This window comes from Magnolia sinica, chromosome 9 (assembly GCF_029962835.1).
Source record: "Magnolia sinica isolate HGM2019 chromosome 9, MsV1, whole genome shotgun sequence".
Taxonomy (NCBI): domain Eukaryota; kingdom Viridiplantae; phylum Streptophyta; class Magnoliopsida; order Magnoliales; family Magnoliaceae; genus Magnolia; species Magnolia sinica.
Window position 1 is genome coordinate 28242704 of NC_080581.1, and position 16419 is coordinate 28259122.

The following is a 16419-nucleotide window of genomic DNA, read 5'->3' on the forward strand; positions in this document are numbered from 1 at the left end:
AGATCATTTGAGGGGCTGAAACCAAAAATTTAAGATATCCAAATCTGAAGTCAACCATACCAAAGGAAAATGTGGGAATAATGATTTCCACCGTTGAAACCTTTTTAGGCCCCACAGTGGTGTTTATTGTGGGAATAATGATTTCCACTGTTGAAACCTTTCTAGGCCCATCAGTGATGTTTATTTGTCATCTAACTTGTTTATAACATCACATAAACATGAATAAACATGAATGAAGGGAAAATAGAAATATAAGCTTGATCAAAAACTTCCGTAGCCCTCGAAAATATTTCAACTGTATACATTCAATTCTCACTGTTTCCCGTGGTGTGGTCCATTTGAGCTTTGAATGTGCTTCATTTTAAGGGTCAGGCCCTAAAATTATATGATAAAATGGATGGAAGGAGTGGATAAAATATATAAATCACGATGAACCCCATTGTACCTTAAGGGTGTGTTTGGCCCACGGCAATGGATGGAAGTAGACCGTTTTAAGTTAAGTGGGATTGGATCCCGATATCCATCCACTGCATGTTTGGATGGCTAGATGAGTAATGCCTCGTAAAATGCACCTCTGATAGAAGGGATTTGCGAATCCCACCTTGCTAATTCCGCTTGGCTTCGCTCATCCCTCGCCCAACCAAAATCCGGCCCGAATTTCCTGCTTCCTATGTTGGAAACCTATGTGGGGCCCACCATGAAGTATGTGAGAAATCCACCTCGTCCATCCATTTTGTGAGTTCATTTTAGTACAACTGATCAAAAATTAGCCGGATCCAATACTTAAGTGGGCCGAAAAAGTGAGGATTGAACTTCCGCAGTTAAAATATTCGTGGCACCACAGAAGTTCTGAATTAGGGTAATATTTTTTTTCAGTTAATCCCCGTAGGAATGACATTTTGAATGGTATGGATTGCATTTAAACATAACTGTTGACCCCAAGGAGGTTTCAACGGTAGGAATTTCCCTACCTAAATTTTCCATTAGTGAGGCCCATTTGCGTCTTTGATACTGTTCAATTTTGGTCTCAAATCTTAAAATGAGCTCACAAAACAGATGAACGAGGTGGGTTTCTCATAGTCTTCACGGGGGGCCCCACCTAGGTTTCCTGCGTAGGAACTTCCTGCAAAAGAAATCCACGTCCCAAAACCCCCCTTTCTCTCCCCAAAACCCTCGTTAAAGCTCTCTCTTTCTCTGTTTTTAGCGAGAATAGAAAAACCCATCTCCAAAGTTCTGATATTTCTTTATTTTCTCTCACTCAACTCTCGTTAAACCTCTCTCTTGCGCTCTCTTTCTACAATCCACGGCATCCTCCGATGCAGGGGCATGCCTGCAGGCTCCTCCCAAAAGCCGTGAAATCCTTCACCCTCAATGAATCAAGTGCTCTCGAGGTCTTCCTTGACCGCCCCTGTCTCACCAAGTACGAGAACAACATCTTCTTTGATGTCGTTGTCCATGGAAATCTCAGCTACGCCGCCCTCACTGACCTCATCAGGATTTCGCATTTAGAGCTCTTTTTGTGGCCACCCGTCAACAAGACCTATGGTACAACACGCTGTATCTCAATATATCCTAGCATTCCCAAACAATTCCACAATTTTTCAAATGGACCTGGCTGAATCCCATAAACCATCCAAACAAGATTTCTTAACATCCGTGCCTTCTCAAATCCACTACAAATCCACGACAACCACTGACAGGTGTTATGATGGGCTTATGTGTAATTTCATTGTGTTTAATCCAGTCTAATACAACATCCCAAACTGGCCCTAACCGTACTGAGTTACTCACTATTAGAGTTGGGCATCGGTCCGGATTGAATCAGATTGGGTATAACTTGATCCGATCCGAAATCTCTATGGTCTGATCCGAACTCGATCCGATTTGGGACTGAGTCCGGGTCACCTGACTCGGACCAATCCGATGCATGGTTGGCCTAACCTGAACCGAGTTCGACTCGGTCAGGGAAACCAAGTCAGATCGGGTTAGATACAATTCGGATCGTTTAAATTTAATTAAACTGTTTCATGTGGTGTGGTCCACTTTAACCTTCAATATACCGCATTTTTTGTGCTCAAGGCCTAAAATGATATGTCAAAATGGATGAACCGCTTAGATAAAACATATACAGCAAGGTGGGCCCCATATGACTTTGAAAAAACTGTATCCGTGCTTTCACCAGATGTATTACAGTGTTGACGTGCACTACACAAAAGTGCAGTGTCGTCCTTTTCGCGCAAGAATGTGACTTGTTGTATATAAGTTCTGTGGGTCTGATAATGGGGTATGTGTTATATCCAAATTGTCGATCCATTTGGCGAGCTCGTCTTAAGGCTTGAGATGAAAAATAAGACAGATCTAACTATCGTGGGGACCACACGAATTATTTAACGATGAAAATCATTCTCTGCTACTATTTGTGGTGTGGTCCAGATGATCTTTGAATATTATTGATTTTTTGCATAATGCTCTACAATGATATCTAAAAGTATATGAACGATGTAGATATAATAAATACATCACTGTGGGCCATGTAACTTTGATATCCTTTGAACTATTACTCGAAGCTCGAGGAGCGCAGTGTTCGTCTTCGCACGACAAATACCTATAGCAGCTGGAGACCGGAGTGGATGTCAGATAAACATCATGGTGGCGCACAAAGAGGGAAACAGATTGACTACTCCCCCTGACATGGTCGATGCTATGCAGGCCCCACCATGACGTATGTGTTTCATCCATGCCGTCCATATATTTTTACAGATCATTTTACAGTATGAGTCTAAAAATGAGGTATATCCATATCTCAAGTGGACCACATTACAGGAAACGGTGTTGAATAAGAGTCAACCATTAAAAACATTTTGAGGCCATAAAAGTTTTGGATCAAGCTGATTTTTGTTTTTTCTCTTCATTTGGGATTGTATGACCTAATCAACAGATTGGATGTCAAATAAACAGTATAGTAGGCCTTAGGAGGATTTTAATGGTAGATATCCAACCGCTATTGTTTTCATGTGGTATGGTCCACCTGAGATTTATATTCCTCTCATTTTTGGTACCAAGCTATAACATGAACTTAAAAAATGGATGAACGGAATGAACGAAACACATACATCCGGGTCGGATCGGATCGGTCCGGGTAGGCCTGGATTCGAACTCGACCTGAAAAGCTTTTGGATCTAGTCTAACCTACTCGATCCGCACCGATTCAGGCCGTCGGATCTGGTCGGATTTAGTCGGATCAGGTCAGATCCACTGGATCGGGTTAGGATTGCCTAGCTCTACTCACTATGCAATCCACTTCCATAGGCAGTAGGATTATAAGGACCAACTGCATTCAGGGATTTCTAGTGGCCGAAGCTACGTGGGGCATAGAGATTACTATGATAAATCTATTTCATCTATTAGTTTCTAAATATCACAATAAGATAATAATTTAATATTTATACTCCTTTATTTGATGTTTATAGACTGATGGGAGGAGAGTTTTCATGGAAAGGGACGGATTCCCTAATAAAGGAAGTTCCTACGCAAGGATGCTGGGTGGGCCCATCGAAATGTTTGTTAGAAATTCACCCCATCCATACATTTTTCTAGCTCATTTTAGGACGTGCGACAAAAAATGAGGTGTATCCAAAACTCAAGTGGACCACACGAGAGGAAACAGTGAGCATTCAATGAGCACAGTTGAAACATTTTAAATGCCATAAAAGGTTTGTATCAGGCTATCTCTTCGGTGTTTCCGCTTCATCCCATTAGGAATGACCTTATAAACGGTTTGGATAGCATATAAATATCTAGGTGGAACTCTGGAAGGTTTCGCGGGTAGGAATTTTTTTTCCCCATTTTTCCCTCTCAAGTGGTCCCCTTCATTTTTATTTTTTTTTGCATGTCCTAAATTGAGCTCTCAAAACCGATGGATGGAATGGATTTTTGACGTACATTTTAGTGGGCCCCACCTAGCATCCTTGCACATGAATTTCTTGCTTGGAAGGCTTTGGCAGGAAATCCGCGCCCCTCCTGCTTCCCAAGAACCACAGGAACTTGTGTGTGGGGGCACACGCAATTCTAGTGCCTTCCCCACAATGTGGATTAACTTCGGCCCTGACCATTGGCCACCTCGATATCGGTGTTGTACGTACATGCTATTCATCCATTTTCTCATCTCATACCATGAGTAAACAGTTAGAATTGAACGAGCACCACCGTTGAAAACTTTCTAAGAGCTCACCTTAATATTTATTTTCCTTCAACTAGTTGATAAGGTCATAAGATCATGGATGAATGTCACTTGATTCAAAACTTTTGTAGCTCATAATAAATTTTTAATGGTCAATCACTATTGTTCCTATGATGGGTCCACCTGAGATCTAGATCTGCTTTTATTTTTGCGATTATGATGTAAAAAAATCTAGAAAAACGAATTGATGGCGGGGATATACAGTAAATACATCAAGGTTGCCCCATGATTAGGGCCGCACATTTCTGGGTGAGCCAGTGGATCAGCTTAGGTTGGCTGCAGGACCCATCATAATATGTATCTTATAATCACGCCATCCATCTATTTCACCCTAACATTTTAGGGTAAGAGCTCAAAAGTTTAGTAGATCCAAAATCAAGTGGACCACATCACAGGAAACTGTGGTGATTAAATGGTCAAATATTTGGATGAGTCTTTATTCATTGATTCTAATGTTTCCTAAAATTTATTACATTGTAACCCTAAGAAGATTTTAATTGTAAATCAACATTGTTTCATGTGGTGTGTTCCACATGTGATTTGGATCTTATAAATTTTGGGTTCAAATTGTAAAATAACCTAGAGAAATAGATGAACGAGATGGATGTAACACACATAAATCAAGGCAGCCCCATGTTCAGGATCCACCAAAGCCATGACCAAAGTGCCAGATAGAATTCTGGCATCCGTGAGCAAAGCGAAGGGGCTTCCCATTATATGGGCATGCGCACGTACAAATACGTGTATATACAGTACACGATAATGGGATGCGCACGTACACATGCGTGTATATATATACACGCACATACATGCTTGCGCGCCCACATACATATCCACGCACGTTTAGGGCCTGTTTGGCCGGACCAATTCCATGGGATTAGGTGAGATGGAATGGATTTTAAGGTAATGATGGTAGTGTCAATGTTTGTCCCTTAATCCCATGGGTTTGGAATGGCCCATGGGATATACAGCAGCCTGTTTGGACTGTCTCAAATGGTTGGGTTTGCATCTACACTGCTTCTTATGGTGTGCCCCACTCACTGTTTTATATTTGTCTTAAAACAGGTTTATGGCTAAATGTAGGCCGGTGAAAATGATGGACGGAGTGGATATCTCATTGATATCTTGGTGGACCCCACATAGAGGTGAAAATTCACATCCCAGGATTAGCAGAATCCATGTTAGCTACAGGCGGTGTTTATGAGGACAAAGTACATCCTGCCATCCCAAACGGGAGATGAGATGAGATGGTGCAGGATAACTCTCCTAATCCCATCTAATACCATATCCAGTGACCGACCAAATACGCCCTTGTAGTACGGGCACTGCCGCACGTCAAATTCTTGTCCAAAAAAATTTGAGCTTCCTCATTCACATCCGATGGAGGAGGTGAGAGATTTTGGGAGGACTTCCCTTGCATAGTGTAGCATACAGCACCAATGATGGTACCATGGGCGGATGTATATGTCTTATCCACACCGTCTATCCTTTTTTAAGATTATTTTAGGGCATGTGTCCAGAAATGAGACATTCAAAACTCCGATGGGCCACAACAAAGGAAACTGTGGTGATTGAATGGCTGCCATTAAAAAGTTACTAAGGCATATTGTAATGTTTATTAACCATCCAACTTACTGATTAGGTCATACATACATAATCAAAGGGCATGGAGAAAATATATACATCACAGTGGGCCCATAGAGTTCACACCATTGTAAAGGGTGGTGAGCTCTCACCGCACCATCAAGTCCGGTCCATAAAAATCTTTTGTGTAATTTTAGTGGGATCCATCATTGCGTATTTTAAAAATCTACTCCAACCAGTTAGTAAATGACCCAATATCACACACAAGGATGAAAAACCATATTCATATATGATTCAGGTGATCATAAGATTGAAAACAGTGTACAGGCAATACTCACCTTCCCAACTCTTTTCCATAGTGTGGCCGACTTGAATAAGTGAGAGGGCCCATATTTGGGCCTTCACCAAACATGGGAAAAAACACCTGATAGTCCGGGTAGATTTCACATAAACATCGTGGTGGGGCCCACTTTACCGATCTTATGCTTATGAGAGTACTTTAAGGTCTCCTTTGATGTGATTTGCAGTTGACCGCATCTACTCTGACTAAGGCAGGATCTACTCCAAGCGCTTGCAGGTTAAACTAATTGTACATTGCAATCTATAGGTCCAATGCTAGGCTTGTATAAAATCCAATCCGTCCATCGTGTACGTCTAACGTTGTTTTTCCTTAATGGCCAAATTTCATTCCAATCCAAATCTCAGGTGGGTCACCAACCGGGGACAAATTCCTGATCCTTCTTTACTCCTTGAATGGGCAGTTTCATCATTTTGTAAAAATTAAAGGTACTCTCAGAAAATTTGTTTTGTCAACGCTTACACGCACACTGTCATGCACATAAAGATCTCCCGCCCAAAAATAAGAAATTTATGACTGTGGACCCCACCTTTTATCCATTGGATATTTATGAAGCAAAACAAGCTTCATATACAAACTTATACCTCCTCGTGCGGACTCCGAATATGAGGACGAAAATATCCCTCCTTTCACTGCGTTGCTTTCACCCCCTTCCACTGGTGCGTTCGGCTCTTTCACCCCCTCTCCTCAATCCGTTAAGAAAGACAAAACATCACTGTGGGGCCGCTTCCTTAAGGGCCTGTTTGGCCAGCGGATTAGAAGGGATTGGAAAGGATTGGAAGGTAAATCCCGGGATTGGCCAGGCTTGCCATACAGACTTAGGATTATGATCCTGAGATATGGCAATCCCCAGCAATCCACTGACATCACCATCATTACCTTAAAATCCATCCAATCCACCCTAATCCCATTCAATTTTGCATTGAACGTGTTTGGTTCGACGAATTAGAAGGGATTGGAAGGTGCAATCGCGGGATTGGACTGGCGTGCCAAACAGACTCGGTGATCTAATCCCAGGATATAGCAATCCCATAGATTTTGCACCAATCCACTGACGCAGCCATCATTACCTTGAAAGTAATACCATCCACCCTAATACCATTCAATCCGGCCCTTCCAATCCACCCGGCCAAACATGGAGTTTCAACACGAGGTCTTGGGAACCACATAGGTGGTGAAATCCCACTATATATGGCATGAGTGGGTGCATGGGTCAGTGTGTGTTGGGTGCCTGTGTAAAAAAAAAAAAAAAAAACTTTGGATGAAGCTAATGATCTGCATAACACAATTAAACTTGTTCATAATATCATACAGACATGGATTAATAGAAAACACAATTATAAGCTTGATCCAAAACTTCCGTGGCCCCGAAGAAATGATCATTAGTAGAAGTTCAATTCAAAATTTTCATGTGGTGTGGTCCATTTGAACATTGGATACGTTTAGATTTTTGGGCTCAGCCCATGAAATTATTTGTTAAGTTTGCCCTGCAGAATTTCATGTTTGCCCCGCTTAATTTCAAGTTTGCCCCGCTGATTTTCGAGTTTGCCCTGCTCAATTTCATGTTTACCCCGCTGATTGTCTAATTTGCCCTACTCAATTTCATGTTTGCCCCACTGAAATTCAAGTTTGCCCCGCTGAATTTCAAGTTTGCCTCGATAAATTTCATGTTTGCCCCGCTGTATTTCATGTTTGCCCCGCTGATTTTCTAGTTTGCCTAGCTCAATTTCATGTTTGCCCCGTTGATTTTCTCGTTTACCTTGCTCAATTTCATGTTTGCCTCGCTGAAATTCAAGTTTGCCCTACTCAATTTCATGTTTTCTATTCAGTGTCTCGCTCAATTTCATGCTTGCTCCGCTGAATTTCATGTTTGCCCCACTCAATTTCAAGTTTGCCCCACTGATTTTCTAATTTGCCCCGCTTAATTTCATGTTTGCCCTGCTAATTTTCTAGTTTGCCCTGCTCAATTTCATGTTTGCCTCGCTAAACTTCAAGTTTGCCTCGCTCAATTTCATGTTTGCCCTGCTCAATTTCAAGTTTGTCCTGCTAATTTTCTAATTTGCCCTGCTTAATTTCATGTTTGCCCTGCTGATTTTCTAGTTTGCCCTGCTCAATTTCTAGTTTGTCTCGCTCAATTTAATGTTTGCCTCACTTAATTTTCATGCTTCCCATACTCCATTTCTAGTTTGCCTCATTCAATTTCTAGCTTGACCCGCTGAAGTTCATGTTTGTTCAGTTTTGGAAAGGAAGTTTAAGAATATGAGTCGCAACATCAAAACGATATTGTGTTGTCTACAAAAGGAGGGAGCGCCCCCTCCCTCACCCAACTTGGATGACCAGTAGTTAGTACTGATGACAGTTACTAACTTGATAATAGAGTAGTTAGGATTTACTTTCCATTTTTGGCATGTAATGACAAATTTCATCTTTAATTATGCTGTAGTTTTCACATTGACAAGTATTGTAACCATACATGTTTCAATTTCCATTTTGACTAGTGACAATGTCCCTTTTAGTATATGATGTGCAATCCATTGGTGTGAAATCCAGCACTTCAATTGAGCTGAATTCCAATACTTCAGTATATGATTGATCCTCCAGTTACCATTTGTTAAATTCTGTGGTTTTTTCTTGCTGCTTAGTCTTATGAAGTGACTTTGGCGAAGTGTTGCTCCTTTTGGACTCATGTACTTGAAAATTGGAACCCTAAAACTGAAGAGATTCTCAAAGAGGAAACAACTAAGCTGCCCTCCTAGACTGCCTTTGGCGATGGAATTTGGTTAGTAGAGAAGGATAAACTCTTTATACCAGATGACCTACAACTGAGGAAAATATTTATAGAAGCTAGCGAAGATGGTATTCTATTTATTTGGTACCCGTAGTCTAGCTTACAGACCATTGATTCAAGTAAATTGTACGGGGTTTACAGTAATCTTATAGTGCAGCAAATTTCCAAGTCTGTGCATTTCAGTCTAAGTTCTTTCTCTAATCACGATAGCCTTGGGAGGGTTGATCCAAGGGATAGGTTGATTGCAAAAGGGTTGATTAAAACTATATTGGGTTATCTTGCTGGTCCATCTCATGCTAGGCTCGCTCAATTTTCAGTTTTCCTCGCTCCCTCTCATGCTAAGCTCGCTCTAATTTCAGTTTTCCCTGGTCCCTCTCATGCTAGGCTCGCTTAATTTTCATTTTCTCTTACTTAATTTCAGGCTACTTAGATAATATTGATAGTATTTGATCCTCTCTGGCGCAATAGATCATTGTCGCATCATAAAAGTATGAATGCTCACTAAGGTACCCACGAAACAATTTTTATGTACTGTAAATTCTTTTCATTTGGCTTGGCATATCGCTTCATTCACTTTTAATGAAATTGTTGTCTTTCATTAGATATTGGAGTTGGATTGACAAACACAATAACCACTGTTCAAAACACATTAACCAAAGTGAACTGTTCTCAAAGGCTAGCTTAAAATGATGTTTACTTGTCTCTAACTTGTGCTGGTGTAAGGTATTTGGCTTTTAGGGCCTATTTAGATACCCCGAAATAAGTTACTTTGTATAGCTACAGTAGTAGATAACTAGCTTATTCGAGATAAGTAAGCTCGGTAAGCTCGGTTTAAGATGAATTATAAATAACTTTTTTACTCAAAGTTACATAATCACTTCAACTTGGTAAGCTTGGTTTAAGATACAAGTATCGACATATATCGAGAGTGTCTCAATAATATCGAGATTCAATCTTTGATATATTAAGCGTTGCTCAATAATATCGACTTTGCCTTTGAAATGTTCAGCAGCCAACACTGAAATTTTAATAATTTCTCGATATATCGAGTATGTTCCAATAATATCAACGTTCAAATCTCGATATATCGAGCAATGCTCGATAATATTGAACGATCTCTTGATGATTGTCCTGCTGAAATTCAAGTTTGCTCCACTGAATTTCATATTTGCCCCGCTAAATTTCATGTTTTCCCCACTCAATTTCATGTTTGCCCCGCTGAAATTCAAGTTTGCCCCGCCCAATTTCATGTTTGCCTCGCTGAATTTCATGTTTGCCCCGTTCAATTTCTAGTTTGCCCCACTGAATTTCCTGTTTGCCCTGCTGAATTTCATGTTTGCCCCGCTGAATTTCTTGTTTGCCCCGCTGAATTTCAAGTTTGCCCCGCTGAATTTCATGTTTGCCCCGCTGAATTTCATGTTTGCCCTGCTCAATTTCTAGTTTGCCCCGATCAATTTCCTGTTTGCCCCTCCCAATTTCATGTTTGCCCCGCTCAATTTCTAGTTTGCCCCGCTCGATTTCCAATTTCCCCGACTGAATTTCATGTTTGCCACGCTGAATTTCATGTTTGCCCCGCTGAATTTCATGTTTGCTCCTTTGAATTTCCTGTTTGCCCCGCTCAATTTTGTGTTTGCTCCGCTCAATTTCATGTTTGCCCTGCTCAATTTCATATTTGCCCTGCTTAATTTCTAGTTTGCCTCTCCAATTTGATGTTTGCCCCGCTTAAATTTCAGTTTCCCCCGCTGAATTTCATGTCTACCCCGTTCAATTTCCAGTTTCCCCTCATTGAATTTCATGTTTGCCCCACTTAATTTATAATTTGCCCTACTCAATTTCTAGTTTGCCTTGCATATGAATCGTCATTTTTGCAAACACAATTTTGCTATTTGCCTGTGTCATATATAATTGTTACACCTGCATATGAATCGTCATGCTGACAATGTGTAACAATAAAGCCCATTTATTCTTCTTTTTTAGTGCAGCATTGACTAAAAAATGATGGGAATTCTTCCACCGTTCACGGCATAGTTGCGTGACAATCTAAGCCATCAAAATTTGATTGAAATTGACCGCAAATTGATTAAAATTTTTGCAAAGTGAATGAAATGGATTTTCGAACATCGACTTGATGAAATCTTAGAAAATAATCAGGTTAGTTGGCTAAAGTAGCTTCTCCTACCCCAAAATCATATATGGTATGTCAAATAAATAATTTTGGTTTAGAACATATTCTTGTTAAATGAATAAAGAAAGAAATTATAAAAAGAGAGAATTTTTTTTTTATATGCTTATATATACATATTTATGTAAATATGTATTAGAGAAAAATATAAGTAGGTAGAATAAAGTTCTCCGTGTTAAAATTAAAAATTAAAAATTAAAAAACAAAAAAAAAAATAGACTGGTGTGGCAGAAATAGCTACGGTTTTAATCCGTAGCCATGGAGGTTGCACAGACTGCATCGACTATCGCGGCACTACCACCGGTTCGGCGATACTGCCTCGGCAGGTCGCAATGACTACGGTTATGCTACGGTTATAATCCGTAGCTATAGAGGGCCGCCACTAGTCTCCTTTTAAAAGCAGGGGTATTTTTCGTCCTCAAATTCGCTGTCCGTACGAACAGTCTAAGTTCGTATGTTAATTTCGTTTTACTTCATGAATATCCAATGGATAAAAGGTGGGGTCCACAGTCATAAATTTCTCCCTAAAAATCGTTTTGGTGGGAAGCTACGTGAGGGAAGCAATGTGGAGCCCACCCTGATGTTTCTGGAAAATCTACCCTGATCATCCATTTTTCCGTATCGTAATAAGACATGGGATGAAAAATAAGGCAGACCCAAAACTGCGCGGAAGCAGAGAGATTGAACATCCACCATTAAAACATTTGTAGGTTTATAAAATATTTGAATCAAGCTAATATACCTGTGTTTTCAATTCATCTTAATGACCTTATAAATAGTATGGATTCCATGTAAACAACATGGTGGACCCAGGGAGGTTTTAGTGGTAGTCATTTCCCTACCCACTGTTTCCAATCATGTAGCCCACTTAGAGTTTTAGATTTGCCTAATTTTGGATCCCATGTCCTAGATTTGTGTAATTTTGGGTCCCATGTCCTGAAATGATTTTAAAAAATGGATGGACCTCGTGTATTTCTCACAAACATCAAAGTTCCTGCATTGGGATGCTAGGTGGGGGCTCACTGTGATGTTGGTGAGAAATTCACCCTGTTCATCTTTTTTACTAATCATTTTAGGACATAAAACAAAAAATGAGGCGGATCCAAAACTAAAGTGGACCACACAAGGGAAAATTTTGGTAAAAGAAATGCCTACCATTAAAACCTTCCTGGTTGTCAGCTTAATGTTTATATGTTATCCAAACTGTTTATAAGGTCATTACCACTGGGATGAAGTGAAAACACCAAAAACTATTCTTGGTGAAAAACTTTTGCGGCCATACAAATGTTTTAAAGTGGTCATTAAATCCCCACATTTTCCTGTGGTCTGCCCATTTGAATTTTAGTTCATTCTCAATTATGGTCACATACACTAAAATGAGCTCACTAAACGGATGGACAGGATGGATTTCTCATGAACATCACGGTGGCCCTACCTAGGCATCCTAAACTGAAAGCCTTTAACAGGAAATCCATTTCCCGATTTGCCTATTGACTCTGCTAGTAGCAAGGTGGCTACTGGACAGTGCTTCGTGTGCCCACCTTGATGTATTTGTTTAATCCATACCATCCTTCTATTTTATCAACTCATTCTAGGGTCTAAACCAAAAAATGAGTTATGTCCATATGTCAAGTGGAGCACACCATAAGAAAATAGTGGTGATTGATTGCCCATTATTAAAATTTTCCTATGGTCCATTGTAATGTTTATTTTCTATTCAACTTATTGATTAGGTAAATAATAATTAAAAAAAAAATTTTAATTTAAAAAAAAAAAAAAAAAAAAAAAAAAAAAAAACACATGATTGAAGGGAAAAACAACAAAGATCAGCTTCATCGAAAACTTTGGTGACCCTCAGGAAGTTGAAGTTTTTAATGGTGAGTGTTGAATTACCACTATTTCCTACGGTGTGGTCTACATGAGAGTTTTATCTACCTCATTTTTGGTTCATTCCCTAAAATGATATGAAAAAATGGATGGACGGCATGGATAAAACATATAAAATATGATATTTGTGTTTTCCCCTCTTCCATGTTTGTGTGTACTTATGAACATGTTATATAATAAATAAACAACAATGTTAACCCTCCGGAGGTTTCAATAGTATACATCATTTTCAGACTATTTCTTATAGTGTGGTCTATTCAAGCTTTGGTTGTGATTCAATTTTGAGATCATGCTCGTTCATCTTTTCTTCCATAACAATTTAGGACATAGATCCAAATCATAAGTGGACCACATTATAAAATTTGCTTGTTTCTTACAAAATGGTCTTAGTAGACATTCATCATTTTTTTCATTGGTGTGGTCCACTGGAGATTTTGATAAGCTTATAAGCTGATAGGTCATACTCAAATGTCCTAATGAAAATAGGTAGGCAGTACAGATATGCAACATGTTCATCAAGGTGTGCCCCGTCATACACATGTCAATCCGTCTTGCAATGCAGCCTCTTTGAACACATGTTGAATGCTTTCACTGAATTATGAAAGAGTGCATATCCACTCGAGAAGACATTGCATCAGTGGTATGGAGACTCTGGAAATAATCGAACCCCACGCCGATGCCCACTGACCTACACAGAACCCCTAAAATAGCATTGATCGATTCTTAGTTACACTGTAGCACTCGAACGTATGTTAAACGCTTTCACCGAAGTACAAGTGAGTGCATATCCACTTGAGAAGGCGTTGAATTAAGTTACAGAGACTTCGGAAACAATTAAACCCCACACTGACGAATATATACCAACCCACACCGAACTCCTAAACTAGCACCGATCCATTTTGACTTACACTGTAACTCCTTCGAACGCAAGTTAAACACTTTCACCAAACAACGAATTGGTGCGTATCCTCCTAAGAAGACACTGCATTAGGTATGGAGACTCCAGAAACCATTGAACATCACACCGATGCACACTGACTCACACAGAACCCCTAAAATAATGTCGATCCACTCCGACTTGCACTGCAACCCCTTCGAACACACGTCAAACGATTTCACCAAACTACAAGTATATGTGTATCCACTTGAGAAGATGTTGTATCAAGATACGAAGACTTTGAAAACACTCAAAGCTCACACCGATGAACAATGACCCACACTAAGCCCCTAAAATAACATCGTTCCACTCTGACTTGCACTACATCCCCTTCGAGTGCACATCGAACACCTTCACCAAATTATGAGTGAGTGCATAACCACTTGAGAAGATGATGAATTTGGGTACAAAAAGTCCAGAAATAATCGAACACCATACCAACAAGCAACGACCCACATTGAACCTCAAAACTATCACCGATTCACTTTGACTTACACTACAACCCCTTCGAACGCACGACGAACGCTTTCACTGAATTATGAGTGGATGTGTATCCACCTGAGAAGACATTGCATCAAGGTATGGAGACTCCAAAAATAATCGAAGCCAATATCGATGCACACCGACCAACGACGAACCCCTAAAATAGCAATGATCCACTTCGACTTGCATTGCAACCCCTTAGAACGCATGTCAAACACTTTCAACAAACTATGAGTGGATGTATATCCACTTTAGAAGATACTGCACTAGGATACAGAGACTTCAAGAACACTCTAAGCCCACACCGACGAACATCAACCCACACCGAACCCCTAAAATAACACAAACCCACTTCCACATGTACTGCAGCTCCTTCGAACACATGTCGAATGATTTCTCCAAACTACAAGTGACATGTATCCACTTGAGAAGATGCTGCATTAGAGTATGGAGACTTCTAAAATAATCGAACGTCACACCGACGAACACCGATCCACATCAAACCTCTAAAATAACACTGATCCACTCTAACTTGCACTACAGCCCCTTCGAACCCACGTCGAACATTTTCACCAAACCACGAATGGGTTTGTATCCACCTAAGAAGATGATGTATTAAGTTATGAAGACTCCAAAAATAATCAACACTGACGCACACGGATCCACACCGAACCCATAAAATGACATTGACCGACTTCGACTTGCATTGTAACTTCTTCGAACACATGTTGAGCGCTTTTCACCAAAATATGAGTGGGCGCATATCCACTTGAGAATATGCTACAACAAGGTATATAGCCTCCAAAAATAATTGAACCTTATAATGATGAATACTCACCTACACCGAACCCCTAAAATAGCATCGATCCACTCCAACTTGCACTACAACCCCTTCGAATGCCCATCGAATGCTTTGACCGAACTACGAGTGGGTGCATATCCACTTGAGAAGATATTGTATCAAGGTATGAATACTCCAAAAACATTCTAACCCCACATTGACACACACTGAGCCACACCAAACCTTTAAAATAACACTGATCCACTCTGACTTGTACTGTAGCACATTCGAATGCACATTGAACGCTTTCACCAAAATATAAGTAGGGCGTATCCACTTGAGAAGATGCTACATCAAGGTACAGAGACTTCGAAAACACTCAAACCCTACACCGACGAAAACAAACTGACACTGAACCCCAAATAATAGCACCGATCCACTACGAATTACACTGCAACCCCATCGAATGCACGTTGAATTCTTTCACCGAACTATGAGTGGGTGCGTATCCACCTGAGAAGACACTGTACTAAGGTATGGAGACTCCATAAATACTCGAGCCCCACATTGACGAACACTGACCGACATTGGATCCCTAAAATAACACTGATCCACTCCGACTTGCACTCCAACCCCTTTCGAACGCACGTCAAATGTGTTCACCGAACTATGAGATTATGTGTGGATACCTAAGAATAAATTGTATTAGGGTATGGAGACTCGAGAAACAATCAAACCCCACAACAATGCACATTGACCCGCACCGAACCCCTAAAATAGCATTGATCCACTCCGAGTTGCACTACATCTCCTTCGAGCACACGTTTGCTGACTAGGACGATCACGAACAATGAAATTTGTCCAATCACTACAATTTTTGGCCTATAGCCCATCAACGTGGCTGAGGTATCAGATCAGCGACCTGATCACTATGGCTCCCATGCATGCCTTAATCAATGGCCATACCAAAATAGAAATGCAAAAATAATACACATTCAAATAAAGAAAAGGCTGAAGATTGATGTAGCAAGGATCCTTCATTCTACGATGTTTTTGGGTGACTAGAGTATTAAATAACTCCTCTAGTTTAAGACAATGATAAAAAACTCCTGATTGTCCAAATGAGTCTATGATTTTAATGGCCTTCATATGCGTAATGTATGCTACATCTACCATTAA